Genomic DNA, 22,987 nt, shown 5'->3' with positions numbered 1-22,987 from the left:
CCACCTCTTTAATTTCTCTGTCTCCTCTTCAACTATCTTCTCCTCTATCCATCTTCGATCCGCCTCCCCCTCTCTCCCTATTTATTTCAGAAACCTCTTACCCTCACCCTTTCTGATGAAAGGTCTAGGCCCAAAATATCAGCTTTCCTGCTCCTCTGATGCTGCTTGGCCTGCTGTGTTCATCCAGCTCCACACTTTGTTATCTCAGATTCTCCAGCATCTGCGGTTCCCTTTACCTCTGCTGGGCCAATATGGCTTTCTGCTGTTTGTTTCAAACTGCACATGGAGACTCGGGTACCTCTAAAACCTTCTGACATCAAAGCATTAGCCATTTATACATTTCTTCCACCTAACACTGAAAGATTTCGTAAAAACCTGACTATGGTAAATTTTCAGACACAGTAATTCTTCTAGTTCTTAGCCCAACAGTTGTACATCCACACACAACTTTCCAAGCCAGCCTGATAAGTTGATTTTACAATTTTTCTCTTCCTTTCCAGTTGAATGCCCCTTCTAGGGGTAATGTGGCAAATGTTTTTAATTGCTGGAAAATGAAATATGTTTAAGACTTGAACAGATAATTATAATAATTGCTGCATGTTTCACTTTTAAATGGAGAAAATTGGTTTCCTCTGTAACACCGGGATATTTCATACCCCCATGACACTGACGAATAGCAGCAACCACAATGCCAACTTAACATATAATTATGCAAATAACAGAAGCCAAACACATGAAAAATTTGCAAGTACATGGAACTCACAAAACTTTCTAGGTTATCACTAAAATCATGGCCACTGAGGTCTCAACTGGAACATTGAAAGCTGGTATCCTCACAATATGTAAATGTGATTTCTACTTTTGCCTACAATAGAGAACAATGTGTGTTATACGTTTAGAATTACTTTGTAAAGGATTCTCCATAAGTATTCCCTAAAACACTTATTTTTTTCTTTTTGACGCTCCAAATTGATCATTGTCACAACTTATGATGAGAGATTGGATGAACTCTGTGGAATTTCAGAGTCAGTGTTCATTCAATGCATGCTTCAAAATGTTGATAGCTTTGCACTCATACATTTCTGATACCTGAATATTTTTTATAGATAACGAAGTGTGGGGCTGGATGAACACAGCAGGCCAAGCAGCATCTTAGGAGCACAAAAGTTGATGTTTTGGGCCTAGACCCTTCCCGAAACGTCAACTTTTGTGCTCCTAAGATGCTGCTTGGCCTGCTGTGTTCATCCAGGCCCACACTTTGTTATCTTGGATTCTCCAGCATCTGCAGTTCCCATTATCTCTGAATATTTTTTACATATTTTTGCTTTGATCAAATGGACTTACAGGCTGCATTCACTTCCTCATTAACCTTTGGCATTTGAACTCTTGTTTTAAAGGAGAGCACTCATCAGCTCCCCTGGTACCCGGCAAGATTCATGGAATCATTATCAAAAGCAGAACTGTACTCACATCACTTCTTACAGTCATCACATTTGCTGCTGAAACAACGAACATCCTCTTTAGTGGAAAATGCTCCTTTAACAGCTGCTGTCTTGCTGGGTTTTTCATTTCCTGCCTTACACTGCTAGCAATCATTACATGCATGCAAGGAACCTATTGCAATGAGTGAAAGGTTATTCTTTGAATGCAACAATTTGCACGAGCACTCTCAAATATAATGACTGAGGTAAACTTTAACTTTAGCAATGACACAATATAGATAGTAGGAGATGCTCCAACTGTTATGCTGTGCCATCTTCTAACCACCATCGCTCCCACACGATTTCCTGTTGACTATCGTACACCAACGTTCAGATATGAGAACATCAAAATGTTTCAGGTGTAATTTAAAGAGTCAATCTGCTTGGATGAGTTTACAAAAGGGCCAATATAAATTCACATTCACAGTGAAAGTAAATTACACTCTCTTTTGATGTTCTAAAAATAAATCCTCAATAACATCAGATCAGAATACATCGCCAACATGTTTGATAATGATTAGAAATTTCAGGATTATTGATAGCACAAAAAGATTCAGAACAACATAAATTGATTTTACAAATTTACAGAACAATAGTAAGAAATTAGTGACAACAATAAAGAGGATCAACGCCATCGGATATGGGGTAAGTTCAGTAATTCATCACTTTAAGATAGAAATGGCACTCATAGTAAGTGACCTATTACGTTAAAGTAACATAAACACTGAATATCCTTTATTTCCAAAGAAACATTCCCCATAAATACAAAATTGCTTCCAAACTTAGTCAACTACAATGCATACTTTGTAATATAAGTTAAGAATTTCAATAATTTCACTCCCTTTAAATGCCATGGATTCCTCGATCAAGTATTGAATTATTTCAAATAATAGACTGTTAATCTAATGACAAAATGCATTCCAGTTTCTGAATTTAATGCAATAAATTATTATATGAAGTTTTTCCATCAACAGTGGAACATTTTGAAATGTTATGATTCCCATGTGCGACTAATACTTGGGTGAAATGAAACTGAATCAGTTAAAAAAAATTAACCATGGTGAAAAAAATTGCCAATTGCCAACTTTAAACTATAATAATAGATTCTGCCTCAAAATCAATCCACTTAGTTCATAAGGTCTCAACTCTTATAGGGGTACTGACCACATTCAAAAGTTAAAGAGTAAATTGTTCAAAAATTCAATCACATAAAGTGGAAACAGAAACTTGTCACAAAAAAGTGTAGAGCAAAGCACCCCAGAAAATCCCCACAAAGACAGTTAATAAGATTAGCCATAAAACGAAAAAGATTATAATTGAATTTTTTAAGGCATCACAAAGTGTTTCTGGAACATAAATTGGCACTCCATCTGTGAGTTAATGAATGAGTTCATTGCTTTCAATAACACAATTATGCAATGAAAAATCATAAAAATCTCTTTCTGAACCCATTTGGCACATTAGATTTTACATTAGCTTCTGAGGTCAACTCATTCTTCCCACACAATGTTATGTGGTTTCTTCAAAGAAAAAATTAACTCAATGAAAACTGAAAAAAAGAAAGCTGTGTTTGCCTATTTAGATGCCAAATGCTCACACTGCTTTAAAACAGAGTGGAAATCACAATGATAAAGTAGTCCACGTGCAGAATGGAACTAACTTTAGAGAAGAAACAAATTTTTATGAAAAAAACAGGCAGATTTGAACCAGCTGTTAATGCTCATTGGTCCACTGACAATTTATGAAGAATTCTTCAGAATGATGTAGAACATTAAGGGTAAATATTTGAAAAGACAATCAATTACATTAGAGAAACATGTATTCTGAAACAAACAAGTCAAAACTAGGTAATAATGAGTCAAAAAGGAAATGCTGGAGAAACTCAGCAGGTCTGGGAAAATCTGTGGAGAGAAATAGATAGCATTTTGAGTCCGATATAAATCTTTGAGGGCATCTCTCTCCTGAGATACTACCAGACCTGTTGAGTTTCTCCAGCAATATCATTGTTTGCTTCAGATTTCCAAATGACATAAAAGCAGAAGTAGGCCATTCAGCCCCACCTTTCAATGATATCATGACTAATCTGATAAACCTGAACTTTATTTCCTGCCATTTCACTATTGATTTCCTTATTTTGCTTTTACAATAAGGAGACAACATGTATAAATAAAAAGATGCAAAATGAAACAAATGAAATAAAAAGTCGTGGAATAAATACAGAGGTAGAAGACCTTGTGCCACAATGGATAGTGTCCCTGCTCTGAGATCTAATCCTGAACTTGATGATCAAGGAAATTACTTTGACAAAATGGCCAAACAGACTGTGTGTCAACTTGGAAGTCGTTCAAATGTAAACCAATGGCAAACAGAAAGGGGAGAGATTCCTAGTCAGCCATACGATTGGAAGAAATTGAGGCTTCTGCAATTACCATTTATAATGCCAGACTAGAACAACCTTGTAAAAATTATATATTGCTACAGGATCTTGGACTCATTGGGTAATGGTTGATTTAGTTGGCCAGATAGCTCACATCAGATCAATGCGCAAAGTTCAACCCTTCTACAGTGGATTCAGGATGTGCCTTAAACTGTGGTGGAGATTGTTAAAGTAAAGCACATTCACAATACAATAAAATTGGAATAGAACAGAATGTCCGTTATTGTCACATGGTACTCCTGAAAATAAGTACAAGAGTACAGTGAGGAGTTTACAATGTTGTCCCACATGGCACCATCTCAGGTACAAAGTGCCTAGGTACAGAACTTAGATACAAAATACAGAAATAAAGAAAAATAAAGCCAAAAAATGTGAAAAAAAGAGAAAAAGTTACATTACTGACAATTATTCAGAGTACAAGTTAGAAAAAATGAGAAATAAAGAAGATAAGCATTACAGCAGTACAGTCTCTCTATAAAGGCCCTGCAGTAGATCAGCACAGGGGACTACTACATGTGATCTAACCAGGCTTGCAAGCCTCTGACCACCTGTACCGGTCCCCAGGCCAACAATCATTCTGCTCCACTCGGGCCTCCAGCCTGTGGGCTGCACCCACTCTACTCAAGGCCTGCTGTTCATCCCTGATGCACTTGTGCCTCCAGCTCACCCTACATCAGGATAACACACCAGAAAGGGGGAAAGGGGAAAAAAAAGAGAAGAAAATGGCAACTAAACAGAAGGAGGAGCTCTGGTTGGAGCGACTTCCTCAGGCACTATCTTGCCTGAAATGTTCTATGTTGGATCTGACTTTAGGCAGAGAACACAAAAAGTATCTTAAAGAAGAGGATACCAAAAAGGAGGTGGTAGGAACTACGAATGTCGGAAAACCTGAGAAAACAAGATGTAGAGCTAGATGAACGCAGCAGGCCAAGCAGCATTAGAGGAGCGGGATAGCTGACGTTTCGCGTCTGGATCTTTCTTCAGAAGACGGGTCCAGACCCAAAACATCAGCTTTCCTGTTCTTCTGATTCTCCTTAGCCTGTTGTGTTCATCCAGCTCTACACCTTGTTATTTCTGATACCAAAAGGGACTTTCCTTTTAAATTATTCATTAATTGGATATGGGTATAATTGTTTAGATCAGCAATTATTGCCCATGGCTAATTGATCTTGAGAAAGTGATGATGAGCCACTTTCGTGAAATGCTGCAGTGTATGCGATGTAAGCACATTCACAATACAATTAGGAAAGGAGTTTTAGGAGTTGACCCAGTGACAGTGAAGAATGGTGGTGCGAGTTATAGGGGAACAGCCTCTGATGTGTTCAAATAGCAAGTTTTTATATGGTCTGTCTAGTTCTGTTTCCGGTCAATGGTAATCTCCCAGGATGTTTGTAATGACATCTAGAATCACTCTTACTGGAGATGGTCATTTCCAGGCACTTGTTCGATGGGCATGTCGCTTGCCACTTATCAGTTTAACAGTTTCAATGTTGTCCAGGTCTTGTTGCATATGAACATGGACTGCTTCATTATCTGAGGAGTAGAGAACAATGCTGATTGTTGCACAGTCATCTATGAATATCCTCCCTTCTGACTTTATAATGGAGGGGAGAACATTGATGAAGCAGCTAAAGACACTACCCTGAGGAACACCTGCAGAACACCTGATTGACCTCCAATAGCCACAACCATCTTCTTTTGTGCTAGGTGGACTCCAAACAGTGAAGTGATTTCCACACGATTCCTATTAACTTCAGTTTTGCGAGGGTGCCTTGGTCATATTCAGTCAGATACTGCTTTGAATATCAAAAGTAGTCACTCTTGCTTCACTTCTGGAATGTGTGGATCAAGCATGTAATGTGGTTAGGAGCTGAGTGGCCCTGGAAGAACTCTGCATCAATGTGCAGCTTATTGCCAAGGAAGTGTTGCTTCACAGCACTGTATGCAACCCTTTCCATGACTTTGCTGACAACCAAAGGCAGACGGTTGGGAAGTAATCAACCCTATTGACCCAATCAGCCCTCAGGCTCTTATGGGAGAACCTCCTTGTTTTTCCCTGGGGAGATGATGTCTCTCATCTTCCTGGATCTTCTTGCACCTTCCTCCCCTCCTGCCCCTGTTAAGATACTTTATTTTAGGGGTTGTCTATCAGTGCTCTGTTAGACATCTCTTGGCCCATGGTCATGGGACAGCTTCCCAAGACTTCAGGTGACCATAGTTACCTTATCTATCTAACTTTGAACATTAGTTTTTATTCCTTCTAAGAATAAAATCATTTTATTTTTAATCTATTACACTGATAATGGAGTAGGAAGGTTCATGTGTTGAGACATTGATGATTGTTATGATCTCTCCTCTGTTTTTGAATAGAGGTATGTTTACATTTAGAAAAGGCTATTTACCAGTGTGACACAATTAGATGACAACACAGACACACAAGAAATGCCAAGTGTGGAATGCTGAATTCCGATAGTTTAAGTGGATGTCCGGTTCTCAAGAGCCCCCTTCAAATAAGGAAATAACTTTACTAACATCAATTAATTTTTAACTAATCTATTCATTTCTAAGGTGCAAGTTTTGTTCCTAAATTTCTTGTTTATGTAGTACAGCTACAGTGCTGTTAATATCAAGCTTTGAGTGGCTACTAAACATGAAACTAGCAGATAAACTATGGATAATAAAATGTGAGGCTGGATGAACACAGCAGGCCAAGCAGCATCTCAGGAGCACAAAAGCTGACGTTTCGGGCCTAGACCCTTCATCAGAGAGGGGGATGGGGGGAGGGAACTGGAATAAATAGGGAGAGAGGGGGAGGCGGACCGAAGATGGAGAGCAAAGAAGATAGGTGGAGAGGGTGTAGGTGGGGAGGTAGGGAGGGGATAGGTCAGTCCAGGGAAGACGGACAGGTCAAGGAGGTGGGATGAGGTTAGTAGGTAGCTGGGGGTGCGGCTGGGGGTGGGAGGAAGGGATGGGTGAGAGGAAGAACCGGTTAGGGAGGCAGAGACAGGTTGGACTGGTTTTGGGATGCAGTGGGTGGGGGGGAAGAGCTGGGCTGGTTGTGTGGTGCAGTGGGGGGAGGGGATGAACTGGGCTGGTTTAGGGATGCAGTGGGGGAAGGGGAGATTTTGAAACTGGTGAAGTCCACATTGATACCATATGGCTGCAGGGTTCCCAGGCGGAATATGAGTTGCTGTTCCTGCAACCTTCGGGTGGCATCATTGTGGCAGTGCAGGAGGCCCATGATGGACATGTCATCAAGAGAATGGGAGGGGGAGTGGAAATGGTTTGCGACTGGGAGGTGCAGTTGTTTGTTGCGAACTGAGCGGAGGTGTTAAACTATGGAGTTTGGCTGGCATTAAATACCAAGTGATACCAGGCATGATCTCCTAGCCTATGTTTTTCTTCTTCTATTTATTTGTTCAGCTGGATAATTTTAGGCAGATGTGGTACTGGCCCTATCTAGGATTGTTCTGAATTTATAGACAAAGGATGAATTGGATAGTCAAATTGTGAACTGGCCTCGAGGATCTCATTTTTATAATATTAACTCTTAGTTCTGCAATGATGTGAATGGAACTTCCAATCCTAATTGTCTCAGCGAGTTGGGCACAAAGTCAGTTTCGAAATGGGAGAAGTATCCCCTGACTTGGTCTCTCTGTTGTTTTACTTCCCTTTTTCTTATATCGAAGAGTTGGAATTTTCCCTCTCCTCTCCCTTATTAGGCTTTAACACTCTTCCAACATTCTTTGAGGAATTTAGCTCATCTTTAGCTGGTTATGGTACATTCTATTACATCAATAGACTATGCATAGATTCAAAAGCCTCTCCAGCTCTTACTTCATCTTTACTCATTTTAGATTTTGAGTTTTATCGTTAAGTGTACTCAAGTCCAGGAGTGCAGTGACAAGTGTATAATGTCACCACACACGGCACCATCTTAGGTACCAAGGTATCTAGGTACAAAACAGGACTTAGGTACAAAGTAGTAAGAGAAACGAGAGTTTAAAAAATTAAACATTAATTCATAGAATAGCAGACAAATAAAGAAATATGTTATAGTTTACATTAAAGTCTTTCAGAATTTAAGAAAACCAAGGAGTAAATTAAAAGTTTAACTGCTTTTTGGCTTTCCAGGGAGACCTCAGCTGTCTGTTCTCGACACAGCTGCTGGAAGTGCCATCTCTCCGATCTCCTCCAGTGCTTCAGGAACATACCCAGGTATGATCCACTCATACGCCAAGCTGAGACACCACCAGAAATGACGGCTCACCCAGGATTTGAACCCAGAACCTCTCGCACGTCCACAATGTAGAAGGCCCTAAGCATGAATTGTAACCATATACCAATGAGCCATGCCAGAAAATTCAAAACTGCCAATCTTGTTGCCCAGCCTTGGAGTAAACTCTCTGGGGTACGTCAGCTATGACTCCGGTCATAGGTTCAAATCTATGGGATTCAAATGCACAACTCAATAGAGAATTAAATCCAGTGCCTTAGACCACTCAGCCACACTTACCGGATTAGCTTTTGTGTATCTTTTAAGTATTTCCCCCTTAGTCTCCAATTGCCCCAACCCAATACTAATTTTGTTTTAATTTTTTTATCCCCTCTCACCAATACTATTTTGATTGTTTTAATGTCAGTTACTCAATGGATTGTGTGACAATGTCTTATTTAAAGTATGCTTTTGTGCTCTTCCATAGTAACCATTTTGTCAATAGGTGAACATGTCTGAGAATCGTTCTTCAGTACATTTTCACTGTGCATTTCCTCATGTCTGCTTCTTCAGATGTCAGAATCACTTCTACATACTTATCACAGGTCATGCCACATATCCTTGACTTTCAAGCGATCTTTTCAGGGCACGTGTATCCTCCCCATTTGATTTCAATATTCTGGGTGGTGGTCAAATCATCCAATTCAGTTCCCTCAAAGACAAGAGCACACATGTCTCTAAAAGAAAGCTATCAATTATTTAATTTCATCCACATTTTCCTTTCACTTGATGTGTTCCATTTAACCATATCTAAGATAAATCATTCCTATTTCCATTTGACACTGTGTGACTCATCACTATTCTTTTATTCTAAATGGCCTGTCTCATTAACTGCCATTCAATCTGATTCAGGAGCTTTAGAGAAAATTTACTGTCCAGATTACAACACAGAATGTTTTCACAATATCTTCAAAATAAATAAATATTATCATGGGTTTAAAGCATTACCAAATCCTGCTCATTCAGTTTTTCTTACAAAAAGATAATATTCTCTCAGAAGTTATTTGCTAGGTTGTATTACACATTTTATTCTTTTAAAATTATCTAACGTTCAAACATGGCAACAGCAGACTTGAGGACCCGTTTGTGTTTAGTGTCAGCAGTGCTGTTAGACTGACAGGTTTCATTAGTGACAATTAATTTCTTCCCAGACAATCCTTCCCAGTTTGTGAAACAAATTCAAACTACCTAGGCTATTTCCATTGGCTCTAGTTTTTATCTAAAGTTTTAAAAATTAAATTTATTTGTTCCTCTACACTTAGATTAAATTTCCCATTGCAAAGTTGGACTAGCAATTCTCAGTCTCAGAAACAATTATATCCAGGCTTCGGGGTTTTCGACCGTGCCTTTATGTTGAAGACATTAATGATCGCAGTTAATTCATGTTTTGCCTGTTCTCAAAGGTTTCTCTTAGCAAGATTCTCAGAAACGTAAAGATCTACATCACAGATAAAAGATTTTCAGCCCATCACCTCCACATCAGTCAAAAACAACCACCCAACTATTCTAATCCCATTTACCAGCATGTGGCCCATAGCCTTCAAAGTCTTCACATCGCAAGTGTTACGAGAATTCCTGCCTCTACCACCCTTACGGAAAGTGAGTTGCAAATTCTAGATATTCACAGTTATGGGGAAAGTTTTTCCTCACATTTCTTGTAATCTTCTGCCTCAGATGTAAACCCTATAATTCCATCCCACCACCAAGTGTAAATGTTTCTTTGTGTCCACCCTATCTATGCCCCTCAAAGTTTTATACATCTCAATCATGTAACTTCTCAATCTCTGCTCTAAGGAAGACAACCCCAGTTTGTCCAATCTTTCTTCATAACTGAAACTCTCCAGCTCAGGCAACATTCTGTAAATTCTTCTGCACCCATTCCAGTGTTATAACATCCCATTTGTGAGGCAAATTCCAGACTGCACACAATCTCTAACTGTGGCTTAGCCAACATTTTGTACAGGTCTGGCATAACCTTCTTATTCTTAAACACTATGCCTTTACTCATAAAGCCATGGAAACCAAATGTCTTCTAAACCATACTACCAATCTGTCCTGATACCTTAAGGGACAGGTGTGCATGCACAACAAGGTACCTCTGATCCTCAGTGCTCTCCAGGGTCTGCCTGTTTATCATGTATTCCCTTGTCTTGACTGTCCTGTCCAAATTCATTCTCACATTTATCCAGATTAGATTTTCCACTGATCAGCCACTCTGACCACCCTGTCTATACCCTCTTGTAGTCTAAAGCTATATTCCGCACTACAGGTAGTTCTGTTGTAACACATGTTTTGTTAATGCGAATTGGCTGTAACATGATTGATAAATAGTGGATGCTGTTTGGATGATGCAAATTTTCTGCTGTACAGGAGTAGTGATATTCTATAAAGATTTCCCTATAACACGATTTTCTATAGTGCAAGGTCACAGAAGAACACAACTAACATGTTATAGGAATATTCCACCAGTTCTTGTATGACCCTAAAAGTGACAGATCAATCCTTCTAAGTTCAAGTCTAAATCATCTATATAAGCCACAAACAACAAGACCCGAATACAGAAACCACTGGACACAAACTTCCATTCAGACAATACCTCTTAACATTGCCCTCTGCTTCCTGCTAGTTGTGGATTCAATCTGCCAAATTTCTTTGGCTCCCATGGGGTCTTAATTTTGCTATCAGTCTCCCATTCAGGACTTTATCAAAAATCTTGCTGAAGACCAAGTAAACTACATTGAAAACATTGTCCTTGTTTATGCACCTGGTCAACTCTTCAAAGTATTCAGTCAAGATGGTCAGACATGATCTTCGTTTAACAAAACGAAACTGACTGTTTTTTTAATTAATCCCTGCCCTCTCCAAATGCAGATTAATTCTGTCCCTCAGAATTAGTTTCAATAGTTGCCTCACCATCAAGGTTCAATTAATAGTCCTGTAATTTCTTGGTTTATCCCTTGCTCCCTTCTTGAATAATGCTACTACATTGGCTCTCCTCCAATTCTCCTTCACCTCCTCGTGTGGCAAGAGAGGAAGCGAACAGTTTTGTAAATGCCCCTGTTATTTCCTCACATGCCTCACTCAACAACCTCGGAAACATTCCAGCTAGACCCGGCGACTGATGTGCATTTAGGCACCACTCCTGTCTGTCCATGCTTATTTCTTTAACTATGTCATAGCCCTTCTCCTTGACTTCTAGCTCTACATTGTCCCTCTCACGAGTAAACACTGACCCAAAATATTCATGTAGAATCCTATCTACATCCTCTGGCTCCACACACACATTTCCACTATGGTTCTTAATGGGACCTTCTCTTTCCCCTATTATCTTTTTACTCCAAACGTAACTGTACATGTTGCTGTGCACTTGAATTAGTTTAAAAACACAAAAACAAAGTCCATTGTGGCTCTGGAAGAATTCCCATTGAGTTAATAACATTCAAGTATATCTGAAAACTTAGAAATGTAAATTTAGTCCAGTCCAAAATTACACATCCCACCACTCGAAAGGTGTGTGATGAGATTTAAAAAGCTGTTAGCAGAAAAAGCTAACTCTACTGTTCTGAAATAGGAATGGGCCTAAGTCACCAGGTAGCATCATGCTGTACTGTCACACACTCCACTTAAAAGAATTGTCAATCATTTGTCAATTTCAATCTGGTCGCTTACATTTTTATTGTCTGAAGGAAAATCCTTTTTAATGGTTCTATTTCCACCTCCAAATAAACAGTATGAATGTATGAACAAAACATTTCTTATTCCAAATTCTGCATTCAAATTGGACATCTACTAAAATGAAGCTTACGTATGTTTTGTGAACAAGCCAATCCTTTTATTTTCATAATGCTGTCTTTTCCCGAGCAGTTTTTTTAAAAAATACTTTTTTACATATTTTAGATTTGAAAGGCATGAATCACTGACACTTTCAGAGTATTCCCTGTTTTAATACAGTCTTTAGGCAAATGTAATGGATGCTCTTTTTGTAAAATTCATGGGAATACTTTACAGATACAATCAGTTTTCACAGGTTTTCTTTAACTTTACCCGGGAAATAGACTTGTGCAGATTTGTGACTTCTTTATCATGATCAGAGGGTCTCTAGCCCACCTTGTCCATAACAGTCTGAGTCCTGCCCGAGTATTATTAACACCAGTTTCACCTCATTACATTGTAGAAGTAGACAGACAGGAGTGAATATTTTTAATCATTTTTCTATACCAGCTGGAATCGCCTGCACTGTACAAGGAACGTTCAAAGTCGCCTGGCCTCTTCTCCGAGATAGCAAACACAATTGTCTACTATTGGCAGATTTCTGCTTGATGCTGTTTTTGTTCCAGGTGATTCACTCTATTTTCAACTTAATGGCAACGAACTTCTATACTGTCCCTTGCCAGGACTTGTGGTGAGTTGTTTGTGGAATCTGGGCAGCGGTCATGGCTAATGATTGCAGGGGAGTCAGCTAGCATTAATTGCTGAAGGCCTCCACTACGGACTATATAAACTATTGTTCTCCCATAGTCATCGTCCTCTTGAGCTGATAGTATCTCACACTGGGAAGATGGTAGGAGTTATAAAAGACTCTTCTTCATTGGTCTGAAATTTGGGGCGTCACTACAGCAAACTCTCGAGTTTCCCATTCAGTCTCGTGGTCTCCGTTGCTGCCTCCATTCTCTCTAGTTGCTGCTGGTTTGGGTCAGAGCTTCCCTGAACAGGAGGGGGAGGGTGTACTTATTACAGCGCTCACAGGGTAGTGAGTTCGCCTATTGAAGTGGAAACAGTGAATACAGATCTCCCTCCGTTGCACAATGTTTGTATGTGACCCAGAATTCTGGCTGATGCTATGTTGGCATTTCCCAAAACTCCTGTAAAGGTTATTGTGGACCTAGCCATAGGCTGTGTCAGAATAATGGATCAACTTATCCCAGGCCACTGCCTTACTGTTACACCCTGCCCAATGCGCTATGGATTGATGACAGGAGCCCTTTCAGAAAGAGGCTCTTGAAACTTGGGGAGTCACAGTGTTTACCTCCATCTGAGTCCTCTCTTTCCTCTGACTAATGATTTCAGTAACAGTCAAGAAGCCTCTCTGCTAACACACGGGGACTTGCAGTGCAGGACTATTTGAGATTCATTCTTGTTGGAAATCAATATCTGCTTGCCGCAGTGCCCTTCTTAAGTCCTCCTTTAATTCCCTAAGCAGGCCTCTTGCTGTAATATCCCAGTTTAGTCCTCTTTCTAAGTTAAGGAAAAAGCTGGGAGGATACATTTAAAACAAAAATCACTCTCTAGCATGGAGTGTGAGATTCTAAACACTTTCTTTTTCAGCATGAAAAGGATATCGGAATTCATATTTATTGCAATACCCAATTATTCCCTCAATGGCCTAACATCAGCTGGTGACAGGGGTCTGTGTGCGGCTGTGAACTCCTCTTTAACCACAGCAGGCAGTCCCTTTTCATCTCCCTCTTGCTCAGCTTTCACCAAAGCTTTTATGATTACACACACACACACAGACTTTGCTCCGCTGGAGCAGAGAGACAAAGCAGAGCAGTGCTTGTTTCCTTGGCTTCTATCAAGGTCACTCATCCTTTTAGCAGAGAAAGTAGCTATCACTGCATTCTTTTGGCGAAGTGCTGTCTGGAGTTGTTAAATTTCATCCATTCGAGAGATGTGGCCTGTTTCAGGCGAAGCCATGTTTTTTTTTCCAAATTAGTTCTCTCAGCACACCCTTTAGTTCCCATTTCATTCTTGCATTGTCTGTTTGTACCTCAGTGTTTTGTTCTAAAATTTTCTGTTTATTTTTATAGCGTGCCTGATTACATATTCTTATTGCCTGATATAATTAATTGCCTAAGTTGTCACTTTCCTGCTGTAAGTTTGTGATTTTGATCTGACCTTTCTGGACTTCCCTAGAAGGTCTATCAAAAGTAGATTCATAATCTCCATCGCAGTCTTCCATAATTCCTCAAACATCTTTTGCTCCGTTGCCCTAGTTTTCACAATCAAGCTTTCTAGGAATTGCTGTTCGGCGCATGCATAAACAGAAGAAACTTAAGAACTATTCAACACATGTTTAACTACAATCTAAATTAATTACAATGATACTTTCAACATTCTCAAACTTATAGACAATTATACCCTGTCTTCTGTGAACAATCCCACTCCTGACACCAACTGTTGGTCACAGTTACCTAATATAGACAGTCATAATTTGTCACAATTTTCTGATAGATTATTGAGAAGCAGCAGTTTGAAATAATTCATTAGTTAATTAGGCAAAGAAAAGAAATATACAAACTGTGACTGATGAGAAGGCTTTACCGGTCCCAGAGCTGTTCTGCAGAATGGCGGAGTAGAGGCAGTGCATAAGTCCCAGTGGTCCGAAGCCATTTTGTTGTAGTGTCTGGTACTCTTTGTTGTCTCAGTATCAACAGCCTTCGTTCTTGTCTCAGGCTGATGTAAGGGAAATTTCTGGTGTTCCCCCAAGGAGGTAGGGTGGCCCCTCTCCTCTCGATCTTCTTGTCCCTTCCTCCCCTCCTGTCTCTAATCATTTACCTTATTTTGGGGTTTGGCCATCAATGCTATGTCAATCACCTGTCTAATTCCTCTTGGCCAATGGCCATGGGACAGCAAAACATGACAGTCAGATGACCAATATCCTCTTGCCTATCTTCATTTGAAGACTTGTTTTCGTTCCCTCTAAAATGAAAACCTTCTCAGAGTAGGATGGTACATGCATCATGGCCTTGATAATTCTTATGATTTCTCCTCTGTTATCCAATAGAGATTTGTTAACATTTGCAGAATATTCAGTACTAATGTGACACCATTAGATGAGGTCTCATGCTACACAGGAAGTGCCAAATACGGAGCTAACACAGTTTAAAAAGGTATCCAAATCTCAACAGGTCCAATTGTGGACTGAGCCAATGACCACAAAGGAATTGGAGGAGTTGGAAATGTTTGAGAAAAAGCTAAATTCCTGCAACAACATAATTAAATGTACATTGTATCCAGAACAAAATAAATGAATTTATAGCCCAAGTAAAGGTTAAGGGGTATGATCATATAGCCATTACAAATACATCATTACAAAGAGATCAAAGCTAGGAACTGAATATTCAGGGATCTATGACTATTTGAAAGGCCAGAAAGAAAAGGATGACAGCATAACTTGGATAAGATGGAGTAAGTACAATAGTAAGAAATGATGTGGGACTGGACTATGTAGAATCCATAAACGTGGACAATTGAAATAGAATAGAATAGAATCACTACAGTGTGGAAACAGGCCCTTTGGCCAAACAAGTCCACAACGACCCTCGGACATCCCAGCCAGGAGACAGAGAGTAGTACTGGAAGGGAGTTTCTCAAATTGGAGAGCTGTGATCAGTGGTGCTGCACAGGGATCTGTGCTGGGACCACTGTTGTTTGTGATATATATAAATGATTTGGAGGATGGTACTGGTGGACTGGTCAGCAAGTTTGCCGATGACACGAAGATTGGTGGAGTAGCAGACAGTGAAGGGGACTGTCAGAGATTACAGTAGAATATAGATAGATAGGAGAGTTGGGCAGATGAATGGCAGATGGAGTTCAATCTGGGCAAATGCGAGGTCATGCATTTTGGAAGATCTAATTCAAGAACAAACTATACAGTAAACATTGTTTACACAGAGGGTGGTGGGTGCCTGGAACACGTTGCCATTGGAGGTGGTAGACGCAGACACGATAGTGTCTTTTAAGATGTATCTGAACAGGTACATGGATGGGTAGGGAGTAAAGGGATACAGGCTTTTAGAAAATAGATTACAGGTGTAGACAGACAATCTCGATTGTTGCAGGCTTGGAGGGCCGAAGGGCCTGTTCCTGTGCTGTAATTTTCCTTTGTTCAGACCCATCCTCCTATAACCAAGATAATCTACACATCCCTGAACACTATGGGGTAATTTAGCACGCATAATCCGCCTACCCTGCACATCTTTGGTCTGTGGGAGGAAAGCAGAGCACCCAGAGGAAACCCACGCAGACATGAGGAGAACGTGCAAACTCCACAAAGACAGTCACCCAAGGGTGGAATCGAACCCAGGCCCCTGATGCTGTGAGGCAGCAGTGGTAACCACTGAGCCACCATGCCACCCATAAGTACTGTGAACAATTCTGGACTTTTTATGTCGGGGCAATATACAGGCATCGCAGGCAGTCCAAAGGAGCTGCACTAAACTGATACCAGGTATGGAGAGACTGTCTTACAAGGAGAGCATGAGGAGGTTGGGCTCGTACTCATTACAGTTTAGAAGGTAGCCCTGCTGTAAAATAAAATTCTTAGGGGGCTTAACCTAAGATGTGGAAATGCTGTTTCTCCTTGTGAGAGAGTCTAGGACCACAGGATATAATCTCAGAAGAAGGGGATGCCCATTTAAGACACAATCAAAGAGGAATTTCATCTCTGAGGGTACTGAATCTATAGAATGCTTTACCACAGGAAGTTGTTAAAGCTAGGTTATTAAGTACACATTCAAGGCTGAAACAGACCCATTTTTAACCAATAGGCAATCAAAAGAAAAGGCAGGAAATCAGTGATGAGGTATATCAGATCGGTCATCAGCTCATTGAATGGGATAGCAGATTCAATGGGCTGAATAGCCTGCAGTTGCTTCTGCATCTAATGGTTTTACGGAGCTAAAAAATAACAAGGGGGTGTATTCCAAGTGAAGAAGAAAGGTCCAGGAAGGGACAGAGGTAAATTGAAAGAATAAAACATACATGAGAAAGATGAGTGTTAAACCAGAGAAGTGAGAAATCTTTAAAAGCCAATAAAAAATGAACTAAGAAATTCATAAAGAGGAAAAAAATATGAGCAGCAAACTAGCAAATAATATAAAATGGACAGGAAGAGATTCTTTAAATATATAAAAAGAAAAGAGAGACCAAAGTGAACATAGGGTCTTTAGAAATGAGACTAGGGAAATAATAATGGGTAACCAGGAAATGGCAGGGCAGTTAAATAAATACTTTGCATTAGTACTCATGGGAGAGGACTTTAGTAGCATTCAAAAATATAAAAAAAACAAGCACCTGTGAGCACAGGGAGAGAAAAGCTACAATGACTATGATGAGAGAAAAAGTAATAGGAAAAGTACTCGTGGCTAAATGTCAATTCACCAGCTGAAGCTGATGGGTTCAATTTTAGCATTTTAAAGGAATTAGCTACAGAAATGGTGGATGCACTGGTAGTAATCTTCCAAGAATTACTAGATACTGATAAAGTCCCAGAGAAGTAGAAAACGTCCAACGTAACATCTTTATTCAAAAAAAGAGGAAAAGAAGATAAATATAGGGCAGTTTAGATTAGCATCTGTCAAGGGGAAAATGTTATAATAACATTATAACCATATATACCATATATTATAAACAATACAACAGCAGAGTATTTAGATTTCCATATCAAAATCCCAGCACAGTCAACATGCTTCATAAAGGAGAAAACATGGCTGACAACTTTATTAAAGTTCATCAAGGAGGTAACAAGCAAGTAGATGAAGTGAAACAAGTAGATGTATTTGGATTTCCAAAAAGTCTTTGATAAGGTACTGCATGTAAGGTTATTTAATAAGGTAAGAGTCCCTGATATTGAGGGTAGTTATATTCATATGGATAGAAGATTGACTAACTGAAGGCAGAGATAAATGAGGTATTTTCAGGATGGCAACCTATAATTAGTGGCATGTCACAGGCAACAGTACTGGAGCCACAATTATTTACAATATGTATTCAAGTTTGAATGAGGTGTATGATTGTACTATCATTAAATATTTGATAACAAAAAGAACTGGGAAGGCAAATAGTGGAGATGACACAAAAAAAGCTATGGAGAGATATAGATTGGATGATGTCCTGGATTGATAATGGCACTATCCCATACCTGACAGTCCCCCTTGGGGACTATTTCCCTTTGACTTTGAGACATTTGAATATTTGGTTGCAAATATGATCATATCATATGTGTCACAGTTAAGTCAGTTTATTTTCTAATTCATCTGTGTTCCTGTGCTCCATTTTTTAATTGTCAACAGCGAACAGTTCTGTCTACAGGTTGAGAAGTTGCTCCAATGCTCATCACTGAAATACTATATGTTGTCACAATCATTTTAACAAGAGCCAAGAAAAGAAGGACCCTTCAAGGCAAGCTAGCCACACTTACCCACAAAAATGACAACCTCAGAACAGACACCTGGATAAGAAACCTCTCTGACAGAAAACTGACAGACACGGAAAAAGCCGTTCTCACCCAAGGACTGAACTACAACTACAGGGACGCCAACAAAATGAATTCCTAGCTACACTGGAAGCCATACTAAGGACCAACACTATCAATGAAGAAACACAACAAACGCTAAGACAGACAGTAATCCCGACACTAACCAGAAGGAGTGAAGTCAACATCCTCAACACGTTGGAAAGACAGGTCTTGGAAGGACTGAAGAAGGACAAGAACATCACAATACGCTTGGAACCAATCAACCACTCAGGAAGTTCCTGACCTAGCAGAATTCCAACTCCAGTCTCGTACATCACTGCATGGAAGTTGATTGGTCAGCTCGAGACACAAAGGGCAGCGAGATCTGGAGCCTTAAATAAATCCTGCTGTGAGGTAAGATCACTCTGAGTGAACAGATTACACCGCTTAAAAAAATGGAAAAATGTCTTAGGTGGTGGGGTCGGATTGTAGATGGTGGAAGTGTCGGAGGATGATGCGTTGTATCCGGAGGTTGGTGGGGTGGTGGGTGAGAACGAGGGGGATCTTCTTTGGGCGGTTGTGGCGGGGGCGGGGTATGAGGGATGTGTTGCGGGAAATGCGGGAGACGCGGTCAAGGGCGTTCTTGACCACTGTGGGGGGAAAGTTGCGGTCCTTGAAGAACTTGGACATCTGGGATGTGCGGGAGGGGAATGCCTCATCGTGGGAGCAGATGCGGCGGAGGCGGAGGAATTGGGAATAGGGGATGGAATTTTTGCAGGAGGGTGGGTGGGAGGAGGTGTATTCTAGGTAGCTGTGGGAGTCAGTGGGCTTCAAATGGACATCAGTTACAAGCTGGTTGCCTGAGATGGAGACCGAGAGGTCCAGGAAGGTGAGGGATGTGCTGGAGATGGCCCAGGTGAACTGAAGGTTGGGGTGGAAGGTGTTGGTGAAGTGGATGAACTGTTCAAGCTCCACTGGGGAGCAAGAGGCGGCGCCAATACAGTCATCAATGTAACGGAGGAAGAGGTGGGGTTTGGAGCCTGTGTAGGTGCAGAAGAGGGACTGTTCCACGTAACCTATAAAGAGGCAGGCATAGCTGGGGCCCATGCGTGTGCCCATGGCCACCCCCTTAGTCTGTAGGAAGTGGGAGGAATTGAAAGAGAAGTTGTTGAGGGTGAGGACAAGTTCAGCTAGGCGGATGAGAGTGTCAGTGGAGGGGGACTGGTCGGGCCTCCGGGACAGGAAGACAGGTTCTGAATTCAAATCCCTTTCCAAGGAATGAGGATAACAATCAGGGCTGGCATTCTACTTAGCCCAGGAGAAGAACAGTTTGAGGTGCTGTCTTTTGGTTGCGACTAAAGTGGTGCTCCACCAGCTCAATCAGAAGATTGAAATAATCTCATGGCACTATTCTGACAAAGATCAAGGCGGTTCTGGTCCATATTTATACGTCAAGCATGCCCAAAACAACAGATGATCACACTGCTACTGTGTAGGAGGTTGCTGTGCACAAATTAATTGGTCCATGTCCCATAGTAATACATTTGCCTACTTCAAAATTATGTCATCAGCTATAAAGTAATCTGAGATGTCTAACAGTCATTAGGTAGTCTTTTAAATGCAAGCCTTTCTTTCAAAGAATTCTATATCTTTTCTATTACTCCACAGCTGCACAACAATGTTGGATCATTTATTTTCATGCAGTTTGAGTATTATCAAGCTTCTTTTTTCAGACATCTTAATCAACATAGCTTTTCCAGCTTCCTTTTTAAATATTATCTGCCTCAAATTACCTACACATAAGCAACACTGAGTTCTGATATGTTTCTTACATACTAAAGTAATAGATATCCTTTACTGCCATTGTTAAATTGGTGAATTGATTAAGACTATTCACAAGATTTAAAGTATATATTTAATATATTCATCATATGGATTTTAGTCATTGTGTACATTTTTTTCAGTTGCTGCTCTGATCTTTTTTAATTGTTTTGTACATTTTTGAAATTTCTGGGCTCCTGTCAAGTAACAAACCATCTAATTTGTTGATGGATATCAGTACTTCAGAAAGAGCTTGATGTACAGATGAAATGTGCTTTTTAAATTTTAATTACTAATTAAAAATAAAATCAGTAAAATGAAACTGCTAGCTCATGATTGGCCGCTGTTAATGATTAATATGTCTAGAAATATATTTGACTAATTTAATGAATATGTGAAAAAATAACAAATTTCCACTTTTTTTTGTTATTTAGGTTGTAAATCAATCAAATACCAATATTTTCATTTAATGGTCATTTAGTACATACATCTAAGCACTGAATAAGCATGTTACAGTATTCTGATAAACATTTAATCTGTCCTCTTATTGGCTAAGCAGATATTACATGTATGCTTATATTATCTCTCAGACATTCCCTCATGCAGCAGTACATGTGTGCAGAAGCACAGACAAAATACTTTTTTTTACAAGAGGCCAGGAAAGAGGTAAGGCCTAATATTCACAATGACACATTTTTACAGTAATTTTTTTTACAATTCATACAGTCTGAAAAGACTATCCCTGAAAAAGAAAGACCATTTTGTTTCCATAAGACCTCAATCCCATCAGCTTCATGCTGAGTTCAAATTCTCAGGGAAATGATGAGGTGGTATGTTCCTTTTTAAAATGAACATTTAGAATTACCTGGAACCTGCTGAACAAATGCAAGGGCTAAGGTTCCTCCATTACTATCTTTTGATCCTCAAACCTCCTTTTTATAGGCTCACATTCTCAGGCATGATAAAGGATCCTGACCGGAAGCACTGACTTTGCTGCCCTTCTGATGCTCCCTGACCTGCTGTGTTCCTCCAGCTCCACACTGTATTGACTCCCGCATCTGCATTTCTTACTATCTCCGAGTATCTGAAAACTTGTTGCAGATGTGGCTATCATGGAAAACACAGATACCTGCCAGCTCCCCACATGCTGACAACTGTGATATATCGTGCTCCAGAGATGCTGCTTGGCCTGTTGTGTTCTTCTAGCTTCACACTTTGTTATCTTGGATTCTCCAGCATTTGCGGTTCCCATTATCTCGTATTTCCTATCCTGCCATTTGTATTTAACCATTAGATTTCAGGTTTAGAACATTTCTGAAAGATTACCTTAGTTGCACTTATTTTTGTGATCTTTACGTCTTGATGGAACTCTCCATTTTGTGACACTGTAACAATTTAAAAATTACATTTTGTATTTGTCCACTTGTGTGAACTTCTCAAGACATCAGGATGAACTCTTGGGCCATGAAGAGAGGTTAGCATTGGTTCCTCAGACTTGCACAATGACTAACTGCTTGTTGTCACTGGTGATTTCCACAGATTCCCAGTTACAGAAGTAATTACATCTGTTTCAATAAAAAGTTATCCCAAATCTTGACAAAGTTTTATTTTGTTTGGAGTCTCTAAAATAGTGAGGAATAACAATGGGCACCCCTACAACAGTGATAATTTCAGTTAATTTAACTACCCAAGATTTATTCATTAAAACATTAAATACCATTAGCAAAAGGCTTATAAGAAGACACATATGTGTTTTTGAAAAACAATTATACATACAGCAATCATGAACAGCAGTACTGAATGGAAGTCATACAAAAATTTAATTGCTTTATTCACAAACATGGAATAGCTTCTCACTCAACTATTGGAAAGCCTCCAGCTACTTTCATATTTGTATGTTCTAAGTGCACACATCTTCCTGAGTCACTGCACAGAGCTAATGATCAACATCTGCATGATCACGATCAAGAGCACAAGAATTGACGGGAAGTACTGCAGAATGAAACATAAAATTAGTTATAAAGTCAGGAGAAAAGTGCTTGTGAAATGTAATGGTTATGTTCGAAAGCAAAAACCCTCCATGACAGTCAACCATTTGTTGAAATCCTTTTTTGCCATCTTTAGAAAACAAACACAATCTGTATTGATTGTTGCAGAATCACAAACCAAATGGACCAGGATATGCTCATAAATTTACCACAACCAGTAAGGATAGGAGATCTTGTCTACTGACTACATAGTTGGGACCCTTACCTTCAAAAGAATATTTATATTGGTGTAATTCAGAGAATGATTCTAGGATTTACAATTTCAAGTTATGCAGAGCAAATAACAGAATTCAGCATATTTTCTTTGAAAAGTTAAGATTCTCATTTTTAAATTGTGGGATTAATTGATAAAAGAAATAGACGACTTAAAAATTGGACTCAATAATATAGAATCAAATGTATCAAGCAATGCTTCAAATTAAAGTAAACTTTTTTTTTGAAAATCTAGGATTGAAAAGTATTGAATTATGAATAGGATTGAAGATTATGAAATAAATACTGAGATCTGTTTAAAGATAATGTGGAGCATGATGGTTCTGAAACAGCTGGGAGCATGGAAATCTCATGCCGTGAAATGGAACTAATCAAGATTGAAAGAAGTAAAATCTAAGGTTTGATTATTTTGCATTAGACACAAAGACAACAAGAAGAAGCCTTCCAGAATCTTTCATCAGGCAATTCACT

The sequence above is a fragment of the Stegostoma tigrinum genome, chromosome 3, assembly GCF_030684315.1.
Source record: "Stegostoma tigrinum isolate sSteTig4 chromosome 3, sSteTig4.hap1, whole genome shotgun sequence".
Classification (NCBI taxonomy): domain Eukaryota; kingdom Metazoa; phylum Chordata; class Chondrichthyes; order Orectolobiformes; family Stegostomatidae; genus Stegostoma; species Stegostoma tigrinum.
This window is presented reverse-complemented; position numbering follows the sequence as displayed.